Source organism: Mesocricetus auratus, unplaced genomic scaffold, assembly GCF_017639785.1.
Source record: "Mesocricetus auratus isolate SY011 unplaced genomic scaffold, BCM_Maur_2.0 Super-Scaffold_100014, whole genome shotgun sequence".
Lineage (NCBI taxonomy): Eukaryota > Metazoa > Chordata > Mammalia > Rodentia > Cricetidae > Mesocricetus > Mesocricetus auratus.
In genome coordinates, this window is record NW_024429197.1 from 59,608,270 (window position 1) to 59,625,724 (window position 17,455).

Here is a 17,455-nt window from a genome sequence, read left to right on the forward strand (position 1 = left end):
GCTTCCCATGGGAGGAGTAGCATATCACAGTCTCAAATTCACAATTTGATAACTCAAGGTAGATGACTTAGCATGTTGGGATGATAGTTGTTTCTGCTCTGTTAGTCAGGAGAACACAAGCCAGTTAATTTCTTCTCCAAAGTCTGCTTTCTTTAAATATGTTCTCTTTCTAGTATTTTCTTATTTCCCAGTCATAAGTCTGCTCTAAAATAAATCCAACAATTGACTTCAATCAATATATATTAAATCCAGTATTGTGGATTCAGATTAGTAACCTAGGAACTTCTCTGTCCTTCCATCTTGTGCATGATTACTATTCTCTAGATTTGCTTTCTTAGATACTTAATGTAGTTTATAAACACGTCTTACATGTGTGCACACAAATTAATAAAATACATATATTGCTGTAACTACGGAAAGGCTTTTTTTCTATATAGAGGCTGAGTTAGTTTCTTTTTTTTTAAAAATTCATTCCTTTTTGTTTCAGATTGCCTCCTTGTGAGCTTCTTTCAAAAGAGCTATTGAAATGTAACAGCAATGAATTCATCAAATTTAATTTTCAGCAGAGAAATGCTAAATTTTCTGGAATCAGCCCCTGTCCTCAGTTTTTACACATATTTCAAAAGACAATTATTCCAGAGTGCAATCTTTACAGTATTGCAATATAATAATACCTGTTTTACTAAGAATCACTTCATTGAACCATCAAACAATGTAAAAATCGATTGGTTAATCTAAATTTATTGTCTACATTTTATTTGCATTAAAGGAAACATATATATATATATATTTATATATTCTTATATAATCTTTAAATAGAGGAGGAATGGGAAGGGGATTGGAAAGTAAGAAATGGACAACCACATGACCAGATTCTCACCTCACCTCTCAGATGACTCCTTCTTTTGCTGACTAGCATGTAAAATGAGAACAAGTTGCTAAGCCATCAATGTGAGCCATCAGACCACACATTGGTACTCCTGAACATTATTCAGTCTTAAACTATTTGGTTAACTACTTTGGCATTTTAATATATGAAACTTGCTTGTAAACATTAAGATGATGAAAAAAACTAAAAAGGAAAGAAAATCCAAAATGTAAAATCTGTGTTTATAGAGCTGAGTTTACTGGTGACTGGAAGGCACTTGAATCTGATGGCTCCTGGAGGGTCTATGGTGGTTTCTCTCTCTTTTCTCTTGAAAAAAATATGTGCAAACCACTAAAACCACTTAGGAAACTGGCAACTTGTAACAGGAAAATTCAGATCCTTGTATCAAGACTCCTTTACCATGAAGAATTGTTACTTTGAAAAGCATCTTGTTCCCAGTAAAAACTCCAGAAAAACATACAGAAAGAGAAAGAAATGTAACCATTTCATGTTACAGCATTGGCTTTCTAAAGAGATTTACATCTTCATGGGGAAAGTGGAAAAGTATAACAATAGATTATTTTTACCCTTTTCATTTTTTAAAAATTGGATAGTTAATAAGGGTCATTTCATTCTTCCCATTTACTTAGAAAATTATAATTTAATTTTTGAAGAATTTTACTGAAGCACAATTTTGAATCATTAAAGTGAACTTAGAAAATCAATGTACTTGTACAAAACATTTAAAGCTCACATATTTGAACAGTCTTGAACTAATTTTCTTGTGGACTATTCTGATCAGTTTGTTCCTTTACAGAGTAGGAACAGTTTTGTAATGTGAAATGTAATGAATGAGTGAATCTTTCCAAGTTTTACTGAAGTATGAATATTTGCAGATAGTTGAAAAATATATGACCCCTTAAAATTTAGTCTTATAAAACTTCTCAAACAATCAAACAAGATGAGATATTAATTTGCCAATTTTCACTTAATTAGGACTAAGGTAAAAATGAAGCATGGTTAAGGTATTATGCAACCCTCTTAAAATAAGAGAAGTTTTTGACTAATTCATTTAACTCCATTGTGTAAGTTTTTTTCTTCTCTAAGCTCCAGAGTATGGTCTATGAGAGCGTTCCTTTTTGTTTTGAATAAGTGGGCTTATTCCATCCATAGAAAGCCACAGTAGAAGAGTAAATAGGAAGAGATAGACAACAAAATATTATACAATCAGGCAGTGGAGCATTCAGCAGAAATAATCTAAAGAAGCTGTGATGATGCAGTCAGGGGTTTCCAAACCTGGATAGAGTGTCCCTTTGGCACTTCCTTTTCCCAGTAAAAGAAAAGAGAAAAAAATACATTAGAGGTGATGTCATCCAACAGGAGACATGCAAACATCCAGAAGAAACCAAATGGGAAAGTTGAGGCAGTCAGTTGTAGTTCCCAATTTAGTTTCCTCTCAGTGGATAAGATTATCACAGCTGAACTTCTGGCTTCTCTTCCCCATTATGGACAGTTTTATATTGTATAAAAATAGTATCCTCTGTTGGAAATAGTTTGTGTCTTCAGCTGTTCTCAGTGACGCAATGTTTTTATCCCTGAGTGATTGAGCAGTTTCTTTCTTACCCTATCAAGTGTTGGGGAGGGTGAAGTTGAGCTCCACCCACAAGCAATTAATATTCTTGGTTCAGAAGTGTGCAAAGACAGTTTTCCATGGACCGAAATCAATATAAAGTGCATGGCACAGATTGCAGAAACACATTTATTGCACCTTAACTAACATGGTTGCAAGGGTACATTTCTGTCATTAAATACTGTTCGTTTTACAGTTTACTAGAATGCAAATCAGTGGAATTTATTACTGCATTTCTACACATAGCTTGATTTTATGGATCCTCTCCTCTGGCCCCTGCCCTTTTATACTCCTCCCCCCACAGAAGGTGTCCCGATTACATATTCTTCTTTCCCTTTTCATGCATTCTTTGACCTGGGTTTCCTTGCTGTGATCTGTAAACTTTCACCCTCCTATGGCTCCACCATTCTAGCTTCATGATCTATGCTTTTACATCATCCCCACATATATATATAAACACAAATCTAAAAAGTCTACCATCTATATATGAGAGAAAACACATGGCATTTGTCTTTCTGAGTTTGGGTTACTGCACTTAATAATGTAAAACTATTTTGAGAAATAGGCACATATTAATTACAACTTGGTATTCAATAGTAATTCCCAGCATTAGGACTCCAGCTTTCAAGTGAATTTTCCTAATTATAAAATAAACTGCTACTCATTTCTCAGTTTCCCTAAACTTGATTTATATCTGTTTAGTTTTTTATGGCACCCTCCTCCTCAGAAGAATGTATTTTCATAGTATAGTCTGTTTTCAGTTTTGTTCCTCTCCCCAAGAGTATGTTGTCTTTGAAAGGTTCAGTTTGAGAACATCATGAATACTGTATTTACATAATTTCTACTCCATCTTCCATCTCAGCCTTCCCCTCTTGCATTCATCATAACCTCCTTACCTGCATACATGCACAAATACACACGCACTCACTCACACACGGCTGAGTCCATTTAGTGTTGCTCCTATGTGTATATATTTAGTATTGAAAGCTGCATAACATTTTAGAACCAATTATGCGACTCTTTCCTTATAGAAGACTGATTCTCTTTCCTCGTAAGTCATTAGTTGTCACAGCTCTTCATCTGACAGGAATACCTCATCCATGTTGACATGTCAACTGGTATTGTCGTTGTGAAAGTTGTGATTAAGCGATCATAATTTTTGAGATTTCATGGGTTCAGCTTTCCCTTGCCTGACAGCAGATTCCTGGCACTCTGACTGCTACATCCTTCTGCCCTGTTCTCTAAGCCTCAGGTGGAAGGATTTTGTTGTAGATGTAGATTGAGTTAGGCACCCTACTGTGTTGTTCTCTGAGTCTCGACCAGCCATTGCTTGCTGTAATGTTTTCCAGTGCAAAAGGCTTTGCTGTTGAGAGGTGAGAGCTACACTCATTTTGGGTATAAGGATAAATATTCAGAATATTTAGGAAACTGAAAGTCGTAACTTCTCTAGGTTTCATATGTCACCAGACATGGCTTTAGAGAATCAGACATGAATTCTCACTTATTGAGTGGACATTAAGCCCAATTAGGCAGCTATCCGTGACTCCCAATATATAAGTGCCATTATTCACACTTAGGGATATCTTGTTTTTCTTCGACCACATAGATGGATAGGAATGCTACTTTTTCTCTTGGCAGCTTATAAAGAACATTCAGATACTACAAGAGCTAGTCCTCCAAGAAGAGGCTTTCAGGTCAGCTCCGTCCTATAGCCACTGATGTGGAATCTTCAGCAATAGGGTCTTATATTCAATTTCTGTGAGACAGTGAAGGACAAAGTCATTAGCACAAATTATTTTGGTATTTCTTGAACTCCCTTGACCAGGAGTCCAAGGAGAGGTTTCCCTTGATCAACAATTGTTAGATGGTCTAGGGTCGTGGTGGGTGTATTATCGCAAATGGCATAACTTCATCACATACCATCTGTAAGTGAAATAAAAGCATAATATATACGTTTCCCTGTGGCATTTTTATAAATCCTTAGTGGCTTTGTGTTATTTCTTCCTCTTCACAAAATTCTCCCTTCTCAGTTTAAATGCCCTTTCCATTTTATTCATCTCCCCTTCATACTACTGCTTCCAAACACTCCTAATCTTGGGGTACAAACACTGTCTCCTAGGCTTGTTTTCTGTTGACTTTTGAAGATTTCTTAAGGTAATACCTCCTGCATTCATCCTGGTATTTTTAAAATATGTTTTACTTTACTAATCTCCAAAAGGACACTCTGCTATATAAGCCCACAAATTGTGTTTGTTTTTCTGGCTCACGAAACTTTGTTACCACTTACAGAAAACCTTGCTTAGAGGTCTGGAGGCTGTTTCTCTCTACCACATCATGGCCTTTTCTAGTTTCCTTGATAGAATAATTGCTAGTCCAGGCTTCTGAAAGAATTCTCACAATATAAGTGAGATTTCTTTCATATTATTCCAGTTACCTATTTTGTTACTGATCTGTATTTTCAAGGACCCAAGCAATGCAATTGGTCGGCTATTAACATATTTAATTTCCTGTATTTGGTTATGCCATTAAAACATGCTTAGAGAAATTTACAGAATTTTTAGAGAACTTCTTTTGACATTGTTTTCTACATTGTAGGTTTATGTGGCATCTGCAAAGGGCATTAGATTTACTGGAACTAGAGTTAGAGATGGTTGTGAGACAGCATGTGGATGTTAGGGGTTGAACACAGCTACTCTGGAAGAGCAGTAATTGCTTTTTAACTACTAAGCCCCTAAGGATTTTCTTAATTTAATATTTCATTGACAATTATGGCTTTTCAAAAGTCCAGAAATTATTCCTGTTGTTCACATCTAGATGTTGTTGAACAATCTGTGTTAAGATGTTGGTTGAAATTTATCAATGAATTTTATTAAATGCTACACTTTAAATCTAATTACACGCTCTAAGACTTCTGAATTGTTTGTGTCCAAGCATTGGAGATTTAGGTTCTGGTATCTTCTAAATAAACATTATCTATTTCATATAAAACAAACCCCCAAAATATTTGTTTTGGTTAAACCTATAAAATGTGGAGCCTTCCTTCCTGCTGTACCAAAAGATGTACAGGTTTGGTCCACATAATCTACAGAAGGCTACAAAGGGGCTGCACTGCTTCGGATGCTGTGGATCACAACTGCAAGGCAACTAAGGAAGGCCAGCCTGCCTGGTGCCCCACAAGCGAATGTTTTCCTAGGTGTGTGGCATCAAAGTTTTTCACGGGACTCAACAAGTGAGACTGAGGTAAAACTTTAGGAAATAAAAATGCCCAAAATACCAATTTGATTGTCAGAATATAATTTAGCCTTTGTTCAGATTCAAAACTTTTTCTATCATGGAACAAAAATGAATACGTTTGCACAGGTTTATGGCAGTGCCACAAAACCCCACTTTGTTTTTTGATATCTTGATAATTATGTCTGAACACTTACATTTTGAAAATCCCATAATACACACATCACGAAATATTTGGAAATATATCATTTAGGTAAATTTTCAATTGAAGTATTATATTTTATTACCAGAAATTTAGCTAAAATATCATTTAGAAACACAATCCATGAAATTATAAATGAAAATGTATGTAATACGCTTGAAACTTATATGTCATATCTGGATAAAAAAATCAAGTCGGTACACTGTAAGAATAACTTAGGAATTATATATAAATGAGAGCCCAAACCCCTATAAATGCATGTACATGCCACCCATTTCCCACTTCCAAGCTTCACACAGTGAGTTTTGAATGTCCAAAGTAATGAAAGGTTTAAAAAGAAGAAAGAAAAATACATTTCTGGTTCTAATGGCAAACATTTCAAAGGAACCGTGAGGAGGCCCTGCGTCATTTCCCTCAGCAACACTCCACTACAGTGTTTTCTCTCTTTTCTGGCTTCTCCATATATTGTAGTCGCTCCGGAGATCATCCTTTAATAAATGTCTTAAATCTTATCTCTATGCTTCCCTCACATCCCCCACTTGCTCTCGGACTCTGAGTCTCTGCACTCTTTCAGCATTTGTAGCTGTCCCTTTTGCAACACAATAAACGACTGTGAAACAGTGCAGGCATGGACTGGACGGCAGGGAGCATGTGGAAAGGAGCACGGGACTGCAGTGCTGAGCAACACGGGGAGTCTGGAGAGGACCCCTGAAGAGGATGCCCCTCAAAGTGGGTCTTTTCATGTTTTCTAGAAGACATGTTTGTTTGCTTGTTTAAGTCATATTTCTTGTCTTATTTCTCTTCTGAGTACAGCAGTCGATCATTCAATATCTCATTTGAAACTTGTTTAAGAATGTACCATCATAATACCTATTAAATGAAACATAAGAACAGAGGTTTAAGAAAATACATAGTAATGCAAATAAAAACAAACATGAATTTAAATAAAACACACACACATATGTATATAGATTTACATTAAGAACATATGACACTTTAACATTAACATTACTCTATGAATCATGAAAATAAGGAGTATATGAAAATAAAACTACATTTTCATTATGTAGAATTGACCATTTTACACAGTGGATTTAGTAGTTTCACCTGTGAAACAGAGGTGAAGGGTAAGGTGTTGGGCTGCAACACCTCTTGAGCTATGTGGAAAACTTATTTAAAGACATGCATAGATTTGCAATTTTTAATATCAACATGTATTTTCAAAATGAAATATAATGCTCCAGTTAATTTATGACCTATAAAATATCAAAAGCTAAAAGACAGTCTGTTTTATTTTTATAACCCCTCTTTTTGATCCTATTTTAAAAATTTACAATTTAAAATTTCAAATGTATATAGAAATCTTTGCTAATGCAAAGTTACTTCCCTGCTACAATAGCATTATGTATGAACAAAAGGCCAAAAACAAAGACTTGAAAAATATTTTGTCTTTCTCTGAAACAGGGGTCAAGTCTACGAAATTTCTAAAAAGTAGACTCTTCAGGAGAAGCTATTATGATATTTCTATTCTTTTTATTTGTCGATAAAGTGGGAAATAATAACATGTGGACATAGGAAAACAATTGCCTATGAGGAGAAATTAGCTTGAGGAATAAATTACAGTGATAGAAAAGACTTACAAACAATGTAGCTAAAATCATAAAATTATTTCCTTTCTTGAAATACTGTATAATGAAACTAAACATTGTATGAGACCAACACAAAATGGTTTCTCACAGATAATTAATATGCAAGTTTACTCAAGTGGAATATCAAAATGTGAATTACTTTAAAATTAGAAAATTAACTTTTATAGAAAAATACAATGCTTTTCATTTTGCACCTATATTTTAACATTAACCATCCCAAAATATCTAGTTTTGTTTCAAATATTTCAAAAGTTCCCAAATCCAAGACAGAATAGGCACAAATAGTGAGAAGCAGACAAATAACATAGACAGGAGCCTCAAGACACAGGCCGTTGTAATGAACGTTTCAGTTCTGGTATTTAAGTGGTCTGTGAGCCCCAACCCAGCTAGGAAAACTCAGTTCTCTGAGAACTGAAATAAATAAACGTATTTTTCATCTATATATGCACTTCCTTTGTGCTTGCAGTGAGGCATCGGGCACACTGAGCATGCACACTACCACAGACCCGAGCTTCTTCCATCTGAGTCTTAGGATGCTGCTCACATTAGCAAGCTATGCATGTGTTGTGTATACCCATTATCATGCCTGTTTGGCAATTAAAATTGAAAATTAGAATCAAAACCAAAATCTATAATGCCTTTACTAAGCACAGCCAAATACAGTCTTGCATTTGACAGAAATTACTGCATTTAAGTTAAAACATTTGCTCAAATCAACAGATAATTTTCCTTATAAAATTGTTCTTCTACATTATTTAATAATTTGATGTTATCTGTGTTAATTTATATACTTTTGGAAAGTTTTGATCAGAAGAACACACTCATTTGGCTCCTTTTTATTATTGAAAATAAATTATTCTCTCAGACAGTACAGTTTCCTCTCCCTGCACTCTTCCCAGCTCCCCACCCCATCTCCCCTCTCCCCCCATCCACCCACCTCCTGTTGCCAATCAGAAAAGAGGAGGCCTCTAGGAGAGAAGAAGGTAAATAGGACAAAACAAGACATAATAAGACAAAGCAAAAGCCTTCCCATGGAGGTTAGAAAGGTCAACACAATAGTGGGAAAAGAGTTTCAAGAGCAGGCAAAAGAGTCGGAGACACACTGCTCCCACTCTTAGGAGTCCCACAAAAACACCAAGCTAATAGTCACAACACATATGCAGAGGGCCTGGTGCAGAATTCTGTAGGCCCTGTGCTTGCCACATCAGTCTCTGTGAGCTACTAGCCTCAATCCATTACATACCCATGAAACAGTGAGTACAGAGTTAGTACTAGCAATTTAAGTTCTCTTTTGGGAGGGGCGTTTTGAGATAGGGTGGGTTTCTCTGTGTAGCTCTGCAGCCTGTCCTGGAACTTGCCCTGTAGACCAGGCTTGCCTTAAGCTCACAGGGATCTATCTCCCTGCCTGTGTCTCCTGAGTGCTGGAATTAAAGGCATGTGTTACCACTGCCAAACTTGAGTTCACTTTTACATGATAATTTTGGACATTTAAGAAATAAAGAAACGGTCCTATATAATTTTCCTGAAGCAGCATGGAAACATATGAAAATCATAATGTTTAACAAACAGTCATTTGCTTAGAAAGATAATAAATAATAGGTTTTAAATTATCCATCATTCTTATTTTGCAATGAGATAAAAATATGAAAATATGTGTTCATAAAGAATAGGATGTTTTCACAATTTTGATGCATTTGGCTCATTTAGTGATAGACACATGACAATTCTGTGTACAACATCAACATTTTCTAATTATTTAGATAAAGATTTTCCATGTACTGTTCAGTGTTCTACCGAGAAACAGAACCAAGTGCATGGCAACTCTGCAATTATGGGAGCCAAGAAACCCTGAGAAAGATTTTAAAATGGATCATCAGGGAAAAATTGGATATTTCAGTACTCTATAAACCAGAGAATTTTCTTGGGCCTAAAGTCTTGTGTCTTGGAGTCTAAATCTTGAAATTAAAATTCTGATGTCCAAAAACAGAATAAAATACCTCTTTAGTTTAAGGAATCACACAGAAAGAATATTTGCCTTTATGAAGCCATGACTAGATAGATGATTGCTAACCCACAGCAGTAAGTGTGATCCTCACTTGATCTACTGCAACACACACTAATCTCTTTTGGACACACCTTGCATACAATCCGCGAAATAATGTCTTCCTGGATCCTACTATGCATTCCTTAGTGCATTCCAGCTTACAACTAAATTATCTTACCTACTAGTATCTTCTAACATTGAGTTACATTTACTCTCAGGTGGAGTAATGCTAATGCCTTTAGTCTTCTGTACACAGTAGCTGGTATTTTTGCAAAAACTTGGAATAATTAGAAAACTGATTATCATGTTTTACTACTTTGTATTAAAATACAAATATGATATTCCAAGTATCATAAGGAAAAGGGAGTCTCAATTTAGAAGAATATTTTCCAGAAAGGCTACCAGGTTAAAGGAATGGATGATAGATTCCAAGGGGCGTGATCCCAGCCCCTGTGAACAGCAGAAGGAACATGTGACAATGGAAATGCATATATGGTGGAGCTATGAGCGGTGGTTTTAAGACTGTACTCCTGAGCAAACAGACACTACCAGAAAAGAGCTACATAATGCCTTAGAGAATGGCTGCCCTTTTTCTCATTGCCAAAGAGAATCCAAGAGGACACAAGAAACCAGGGTGCTACAAGTTCTTAGATTTTGGGCAAATGGGGATTAAATATGCTTTCCATGGTATCACTTCATGTACACATTGAGACTATAATAATAATCAATGTAACACTATTTATTCATACTACTTCACTCAAATGATTGTGTAGGCGAGTCATTTTTCCATGTATGACAGGGATCTCTATACAGTTTTCTTGAAGACAAACCATGAATTAAAAATTGAAGAAAATTAGATGCATTTGGTATATCAGAACTCTGTTCTCACTGACAAAGTAAAATCTCAAGGAGTGGAGAGTTTTCTTTGTCCTATATGTAACAAGTACGAAGACTCATTAAGTACATAAGTTCCTGATCTATTATTAACATAATATTGTTTGCATTTGCACTCTATTCCAATCAGCATCACATTAGCGAAGAGGCTGTAGTTAACCAAACATTAATCCAGTGTAGTATTTCTTAGGCTGAAGCAAACACCAATGACAATCTGTAAATTAATACCAGTATTCTCCATAAACCTGTGGATACTGGGTCTACCAAATTTTATATGTACTTAAATTTTAGGTATACACATCTAGTTTTAAAAGTATAACATGAATTAGGAGCAGTAAGATATTAGCAACAGCAATTAACAATGAAATAATTGTAGAATGTACCATTAGAAAAGACGTCTCAATATGGTCTCTTGAAGTAGTCAAGATGAATACAGACAGTTTTAGCCTGTGGAGAAACTAACCACATAAGGAATCTTGGATGACTGAGATGGGTGTATTGGGGAGGCAGAGGGGATCCTCTGAGAGCACACACTTCCTTCCTGCAGGCTTCATGTTGTTGCCAGCTTTATCACTATCCTCCTATTTGCTTTCTTTCCCCTTCTACTAAATTGTACAATACAGAGTGCTGTATAATTAAGAAGTTTCCTCATGATGCTATTAAAATATTTAAAGAAAATATTAAAACAGGAAATCATTGCTGTAGATTTGCTACTGATGCCTTGCTAAGCCCAACTTAAAAACTGAAGCAGGAAAGTGGTATTTACTCCAACATTCACAAACCAAATGTAAATTCAGATTTATTCCACTTATGGCAGGCTATTCAAACCAATTATTCACTTAAACACAAAACAAAGTTAATGTTTAGTAAATGAAGAGACACTGTTGTATTAAAGTAATCTCTGAAGACTCATTTTCCAGGTAACTCTCTTTCACCTTTTCTCATCTCTGTTTTGTTGACTTCAGTTTCACAATGTGGTTACTTTAATGCAGAGTTCATTGACAGACAACTTAAATACTTCTTTTTTCAGGAAACATAGAGCTACAGCTTTATAAAGACATATAAACCTGACTTTTTATTGAAGTTTTAAATCCTAGTAAATATAGCAGGAGGAGCAGGCAGGTAGGGATATGAACTCCCTTGACTCCTAATACTTCATGCAATCATCATAAGAGCCTTAGTCCAGTCTCAATCCTGTTTCCAAAACAATGTCCAGTAACAAAATCACTACACATTAAACGAAGCCAATCACAGTGAACACATACTGTGCTTTTGGAGGGAAGGAGCAGGAAGGGACTTCAGTTCAACACCCACTCTTCCTTGACTTGCAATGTCCCATGTTTTTCCAGAGGGCACCAAAGGATGGTTGCAACAGTGAGTGTAAATCAAGCCTGAGAACACTGTCTCTGGAAGGTGCCAGGGCTTGTCTGAAGTAGTGAGGAGCCTCAAGTAGCTGAGCAGCCCATACAACAGTAAAACGATGTGAGATATCGACACGCTCAGCTGCATCTTGTTAAAAGCTTCCTGCGGGTTGGCAGAATGAAATCTTTATTTAAAATACACAAACTATTGTCAAGGGATAGATGGAAGGAGAACACAGTAAAAGGGCCAAATGCTTTGCTTAACCCAATAGAAGCAGCAGTAGAAGGGGGAAATTGGCCACACTGTCGGCAGCAGCAACAGAGAAGGTGGCTAACATCACATCAGCACCCATCTCCTCTTCCCATGGCTTCAAAACGCATTATTTCTTTTATTATTAATTATGTTTCCAAGGGTAGGAAAAAGATATTATGGATAGCAGAAAGGAAATCATTTCTGCTGCCACTTGGCATTGAGGAGAGTAGCATATGAAATGAGCTAGTGATGACAGGAAACGTAGCTGCATCCTTGAGTCCCAGCATCCCTTTTACCAATCATCTCCAACTCCCTGTTGGTAGTCAGAGGCTTCCTGACAAAGTTCATGCAAAACCATTATTGAGCACTAACAGGAAGGAACTGAGACAGCACCGACTGGGGTGTATTTGTGCAGAAAAGCTGGGAGGAGGAAAGGAGAGGGGGGAGAGAGAGAGGGTGCCTGACACAGGGATAGGAGGAGGAAACTAGGGAGGGAGAGAGGGCGAGAAGGAAAGTAGGAGGAGAAAGGAATGGAGGGAAGGAGTCAAGAAAGGAAGAAGGGTGGGAGGAAGGGAGGACGACATAGATGGAGAGACACAGACAGAAACGGAGACAGAAAGATACACAGGAGAGACAGAATGAGTCACCACCTTGGACAGACAACACATAAGAAAAGCAAGTGCTCTGCTTAATTGCATAAAGATGTCACGTGCACACTCTTACACAGTGTGTGTCACTTGTCTTACATACTGACATTTTCAAAAGCGATTTTAAGACACAATGACAGCACCTGTGAAACTTTTTGGATTTGTGCACACAGTAGCTTGAGGGAGGCTGAAGAGGGAGCCTGGTAGAGGATGGGTCACTAATGGAGAGCCAAAGACACTAGAAGAGAATTGCATCAGGCATGAAGGAAAAGGGAAACTCCCTGGGAATGTCACTTATGTTGCTAAAGCTGTATGCCTTTTGGGGTGGAAGTGGCTTACAACTATTTGTTTGCCACCACGATGCTCACAATACCTTTAGCCAGAGAATGCCCTCAGTGCTCTGGGTCGGGATTATTACCAATGGGATACTTATTTTTGTTTCTCTTTATTTTAAGCACCAACGTAGTGATGTGCTCTCTGTCTAGCAGGAGACAGCATTTGTTGTCTAGAGCTGTGTTCTGCTTAGACATGACGGTAAAGCGAAGAGAACCTTGATTCTATTCTGCCCACTCTGTCCTTGTAGACCCAGTACCCGCGTCCACCTTTCTAGGGGAGGACGCATAAGTTCATCTCCCCGGACCCGCAAGCCTGAAGTGCAACAAGCACAGACCATTATGCTTCCATAAAGGAAGCAGTGATGGCCCCTCTTCTTCCTATACCTGTGGGCGTCCCCTCCGGAGTAGAGAGGCTGCTTCCAAGCAACTCTTCTACACGTTTTCTTCTGATAACAGGCACCATGGCTGAGCCCCTTGTCTCCCTCAAGCTCCGTCAAACTGTCTAGTACCCAAACTGCAAACTACATCCAGTATCCGAAGCACATCGTCTGACTGACTGTGAACGACAGCGCTGTCCCCTACCTTTCAGACCCCCATCCCTCGTCCCTTACCGCCAGCCTCCCTTCAAGGAAACCCAGAGTGGAGAGTCTCGGACTCATGGTGAAGCGCGCATCTGGCCCGACGCTGCTCGGCACCCGGTTGCCGGCAGGTGCTCTCAGCGCCCAGCCCGGGGTCGAGGCCGGGTCTGGTTACCGGGACTCGGTTCTCTGTTGCCTCAGGAGCCCGCCGCACCCCCCAGCCGGTCCTGCCCGGAGCGGCCGCGCCGCCGCAGCCATCAAGTGGCTCGTTAAGGAAATGCAGGTGAGCGCGGGCGGCGCGCAGGGCCGGGTGCGAGCGCCTGTGCGCGAGCGCGAGCAAGCGGAGTGCGAGCCCCAGGCTCCCGGGCGCTCCCGCCGCAGCCGCCCAGCCCGCCCCGCCCCGCCCGCGCGCACCGCCGCACCTGCGGGCTCTCGCCCCGGCGTCTGCGGGACCCGCGGGCTCCGAGCGCGCTGCCGCCCTCCCGCGCCGCCCTCGCACACGCAGATCCCACTTTTCAAGAAGCCGAAGCGCTGCAGCCCACCGACACCGAGCGCAGCCGGTGGTGGCTTTTCTCTCCCCGTCTGCAGTTGAGCCCGGACCCTGGGATAGAAAGACAGTTCTCCGTTGGACTGGCAGAGAGGGAAGGAAGACTCCTCCGTTCCCGAAGAGAGCAGAGCGGCTGCTCTAGTAAGTAAAACTGCTCTCAGTCCCTGCTCTCTAAAGTGAGGCGTCTACCGAATGCTTTCTCCCTGTTCGTGTTCCCAGGGAAGAACTTGCCTTATATAACTTGAGTAATTCCTACCTGAGAAGTGCTTTGCTAAACAATTGTTATGGGCTTCTTTGTGGAGGATCACTTAGGAGTGTCTGCATGTGCAGCCTTCCCTGGAGGCTGTGTGGTGAAGGCTCATTGTTCGAGGGCTGCTGGAAGATCTGCCTCGTGAATGTGTTGGTTGGCTCTAAGATTGAAGGGTTGTTACCTACAAAAGGCTAGAGGATTCCCATCCCATTACCTCCTCCCTCCTGTCACCTTCAACCCTGGTCCACCCCCAAGTTACACCTTTTGCTGACTTCAGTGGTTTGCTTGTTTTATCTTTGGTTCTAAGGAACACTAGCGAAATTAATTGGGTCAAGGGAAAGTTAATAAAGATGGTTTGCAAGACTAGCTGTTCGGATGACTTCATGTCTGTGAGCAGTTTATGTGTGGAGGAAGTCCTGGCATCCGCCTAGGCGGAGAATTTGGTGAAGTTAATTTGGAGAAGAACTGTGAAAAATGCAGTGTGAGAGCGGGCTGAGCCTGCGCCTCTGACACAGCCGGTTATGAACTGTGACAGGCTCATCAGCCACTGAGAGGTTTAAGGTGTCTCCTAAGGCTGAATATGGCTGCATCAAAAACTTTTGCAGGTAGCATTTCTTTTGGACTATCATCCTGTGCCAGGGGCTGCAGCTCTTCTGTGAACACAAGTAGGGCACTCTTCCTCTCGTCATGAAAGCGTTAATGGTACCTTAAAGAATAAAAGACATGTGTAGCTTATCATTCGCCAATGTGTTGTAATATCTAAATAAAACCTTTGTGTTATGTCAGGAAAAATATAGTTGAGTCAGTTTGTTTTGCACAAGAGGGAAGACAATCAATAACGTTTCAGCATTTTTTCCTCTTTATCACTGCCAAATGGGTTCCGAATCTAATTCTTCTTGCATTGTTACAGATACAGTAGGTACAGTAGGAACAGCAGGTTAGAAACGACTGAACCAATTTTAACACAAAGTTCTTTGACACAATAGCGCTTACACAGCCTGGAGTAGAATAGTGGTTAGAAAAGAAAGGCAATGTAATTTATCATTAACTTTCAGGGTTTGTTTTTTTGGCTCAATATAACCCATGTTTTTCTAATAAAAAACTTGCAAAATTATACAACTAGACTTCAAATTACAACCAATTGTCAGACAAATTTTCTTTATAATAATCACTTATTATCAATTAATGATTAAGTGACTTCTCATGTTTATATGACACTCTTGCAGTCAACATAGAGTCACCTCTATATTAATTCATGCAGCTGATCAAAAATTTCACTGGGCATTTATTTTAAAATTATGAAAAAGGCAGAGTGTTTAAGAATGGAAATGGCATTTGGAATTGTGGTATCGTTTTTGTAGGGCATTCTGATTGTCTTCTGACTTAAGTTTTAAGAGTAATGAGATAGGGCAATGGATGAGGTGATGATTATGGTGACAAAGTTACAGTGAATGGGAATCACTTTGGAAAGATATGCCATTGTCTCACTTTATTTCTCACCCAAATTGCAAAGATATTTTATTACACTCCAGGGCCATTTCTGTTATTAGTTGGTTTAGAAATGGAACTAAATAATTTAAGCTGAGGTCATGGTTGATCATATTCGAATCATGTATATGACCTCTAACATTTATGACCTTCCATCTCTAAGATGATATATCATATTTGAAAAACAATATTCAAAAATAGAAGGATAATTTTCCATAAACAGTCACAGTTAAGAGTGAAACAAACATGCAATTACATATATTTTGCTACATATGTATTTCCTTATAACGCATAGGAGAGATGTGCATTCTCTCTAATTTCTGAGAGCAGAGATTTTTCAACAACATTAATAATAATAAACAGACAGACATTCTGCCTCTGCTGTAATTATGTCATAGTGGTAAGATGGATAGCCTGAATTAAAGCTGTTTCTAGTCAAGCCTACAGAGATACCTGGAAACTGTTTCTATAGCCATAGAGAGGTCAGACCTAGCATGTGTGATTAAATTATTAGCTTTTTGCCACCAGCTTTCTGTGTCATACAGGAGTTGCAACTTTAAAGTTGAAAGAGTAAAAGTTGCTGGTGTCAGCAATAATGCATTTTATTATGCAATTGTTCTTGTTATTCAGATCAGATAATGGCCTGATGAAATACATAAGCAGTCTGCAGGGAATGAATGATTAATTCCTCTAACGCATGCTTACCAAAGGAGTTTTTACTAATAAAGTGCTGTGTACCTGAATTTGCTCACAGTTACAGTTGGCAAAAGCAAACATACCTCCCTTTCCCTAATATCAACATAGAATTTATAAGTCTATTCCAGTAACTATAGCAACATAAAGACGATTTTGTAGAACACATGGTCATATATTTTATGAAGCATTGGAAGAGGATCATTTTCTTAAAAGACTTAATTTAGAAAGCAAAACAATGTTAATTAGGTCTAGCATTGGAATGTTGGGCTATTGATAAAAAATTTTTGCTCTTCGTCTGTGCAGTGTTGGTATTTCTTTCATGTATTGTGGGTAGGGCACACAAACCCAAGCAAGTGAGGAAGCAGAGTATGCCAGAACCAATGATACTTTGCTTTGGGATGTTAGGTGCATTGGAAAGCTAAAATATTGTCCTTACAGAATTATATGGATACACATTTAACACTTTATGGATGAGTAATGATAAAACCCCACAAGTGTGACTTCAATTGGTGCAAATTATTTCGTGCTTATAGACATATCTTTAAAGTAACTTTCAATAACCTATATTTTTAAGCTTTATGATTCTAGATGATGGCGAAAATGGAAAACCTCTATATGTTAAAAATAGGTGACCTGCAATGCATATGATACATTTAAATAAGCCACATTTGTCTTCTTTTAAAGACATTTTTAGAAACTATTATATATGGAGTACCATAATTGAAATCATTGCTTAGCTGTGTATGCATCCACACACCCATGAACTATATGCCTGCTATCTG

General features: G+C 38.4%; 1 protein-coding gene and 1 long non-coding RNA gene across 51 annotated transcripts in view; one reads left to right on the forward strand and one right to left on the reverse strand.

Moving 5' to 3' along the window:
- Positions 1-2,613: 2,613 nt before the first annotated feature.
- Positions 2,614-13,993, reverse strand: LOC106022135. The gene is made up of 3 exons (XR_001197174.3): positions 13,726-13,993; positions 11,784-12,042; positions 2,614-6,801 (listed from the first exon to the last, which is right to left on the reverse strand). It is a non-coding gene; the product is annotated as an uncharacterized LOC106022135 (long non-coding RNA).
- A 264-nt stretch (positions 13,994-14,257) lies between these two features.
- Ptprd (protein tyrosine phosphatase receptor type D) overlaps positions 14,258-17,455 on the forward strand; it is a 2,190,171-nt gene continuing 2,186,973 nt past the window's right edge. For all 50 annotated transcript variants that reach the window (XM_040757239.1, XM_040757256.1, XM_040757242.1 and 47 more), the window contains exon 1: positions 14,258-14,380. The gene's annotated coding sequence lies outside the window, so the exon portion shown is untranslated. The remainder of the gene's footprint in view (positions 14,381-17,455) is intronic.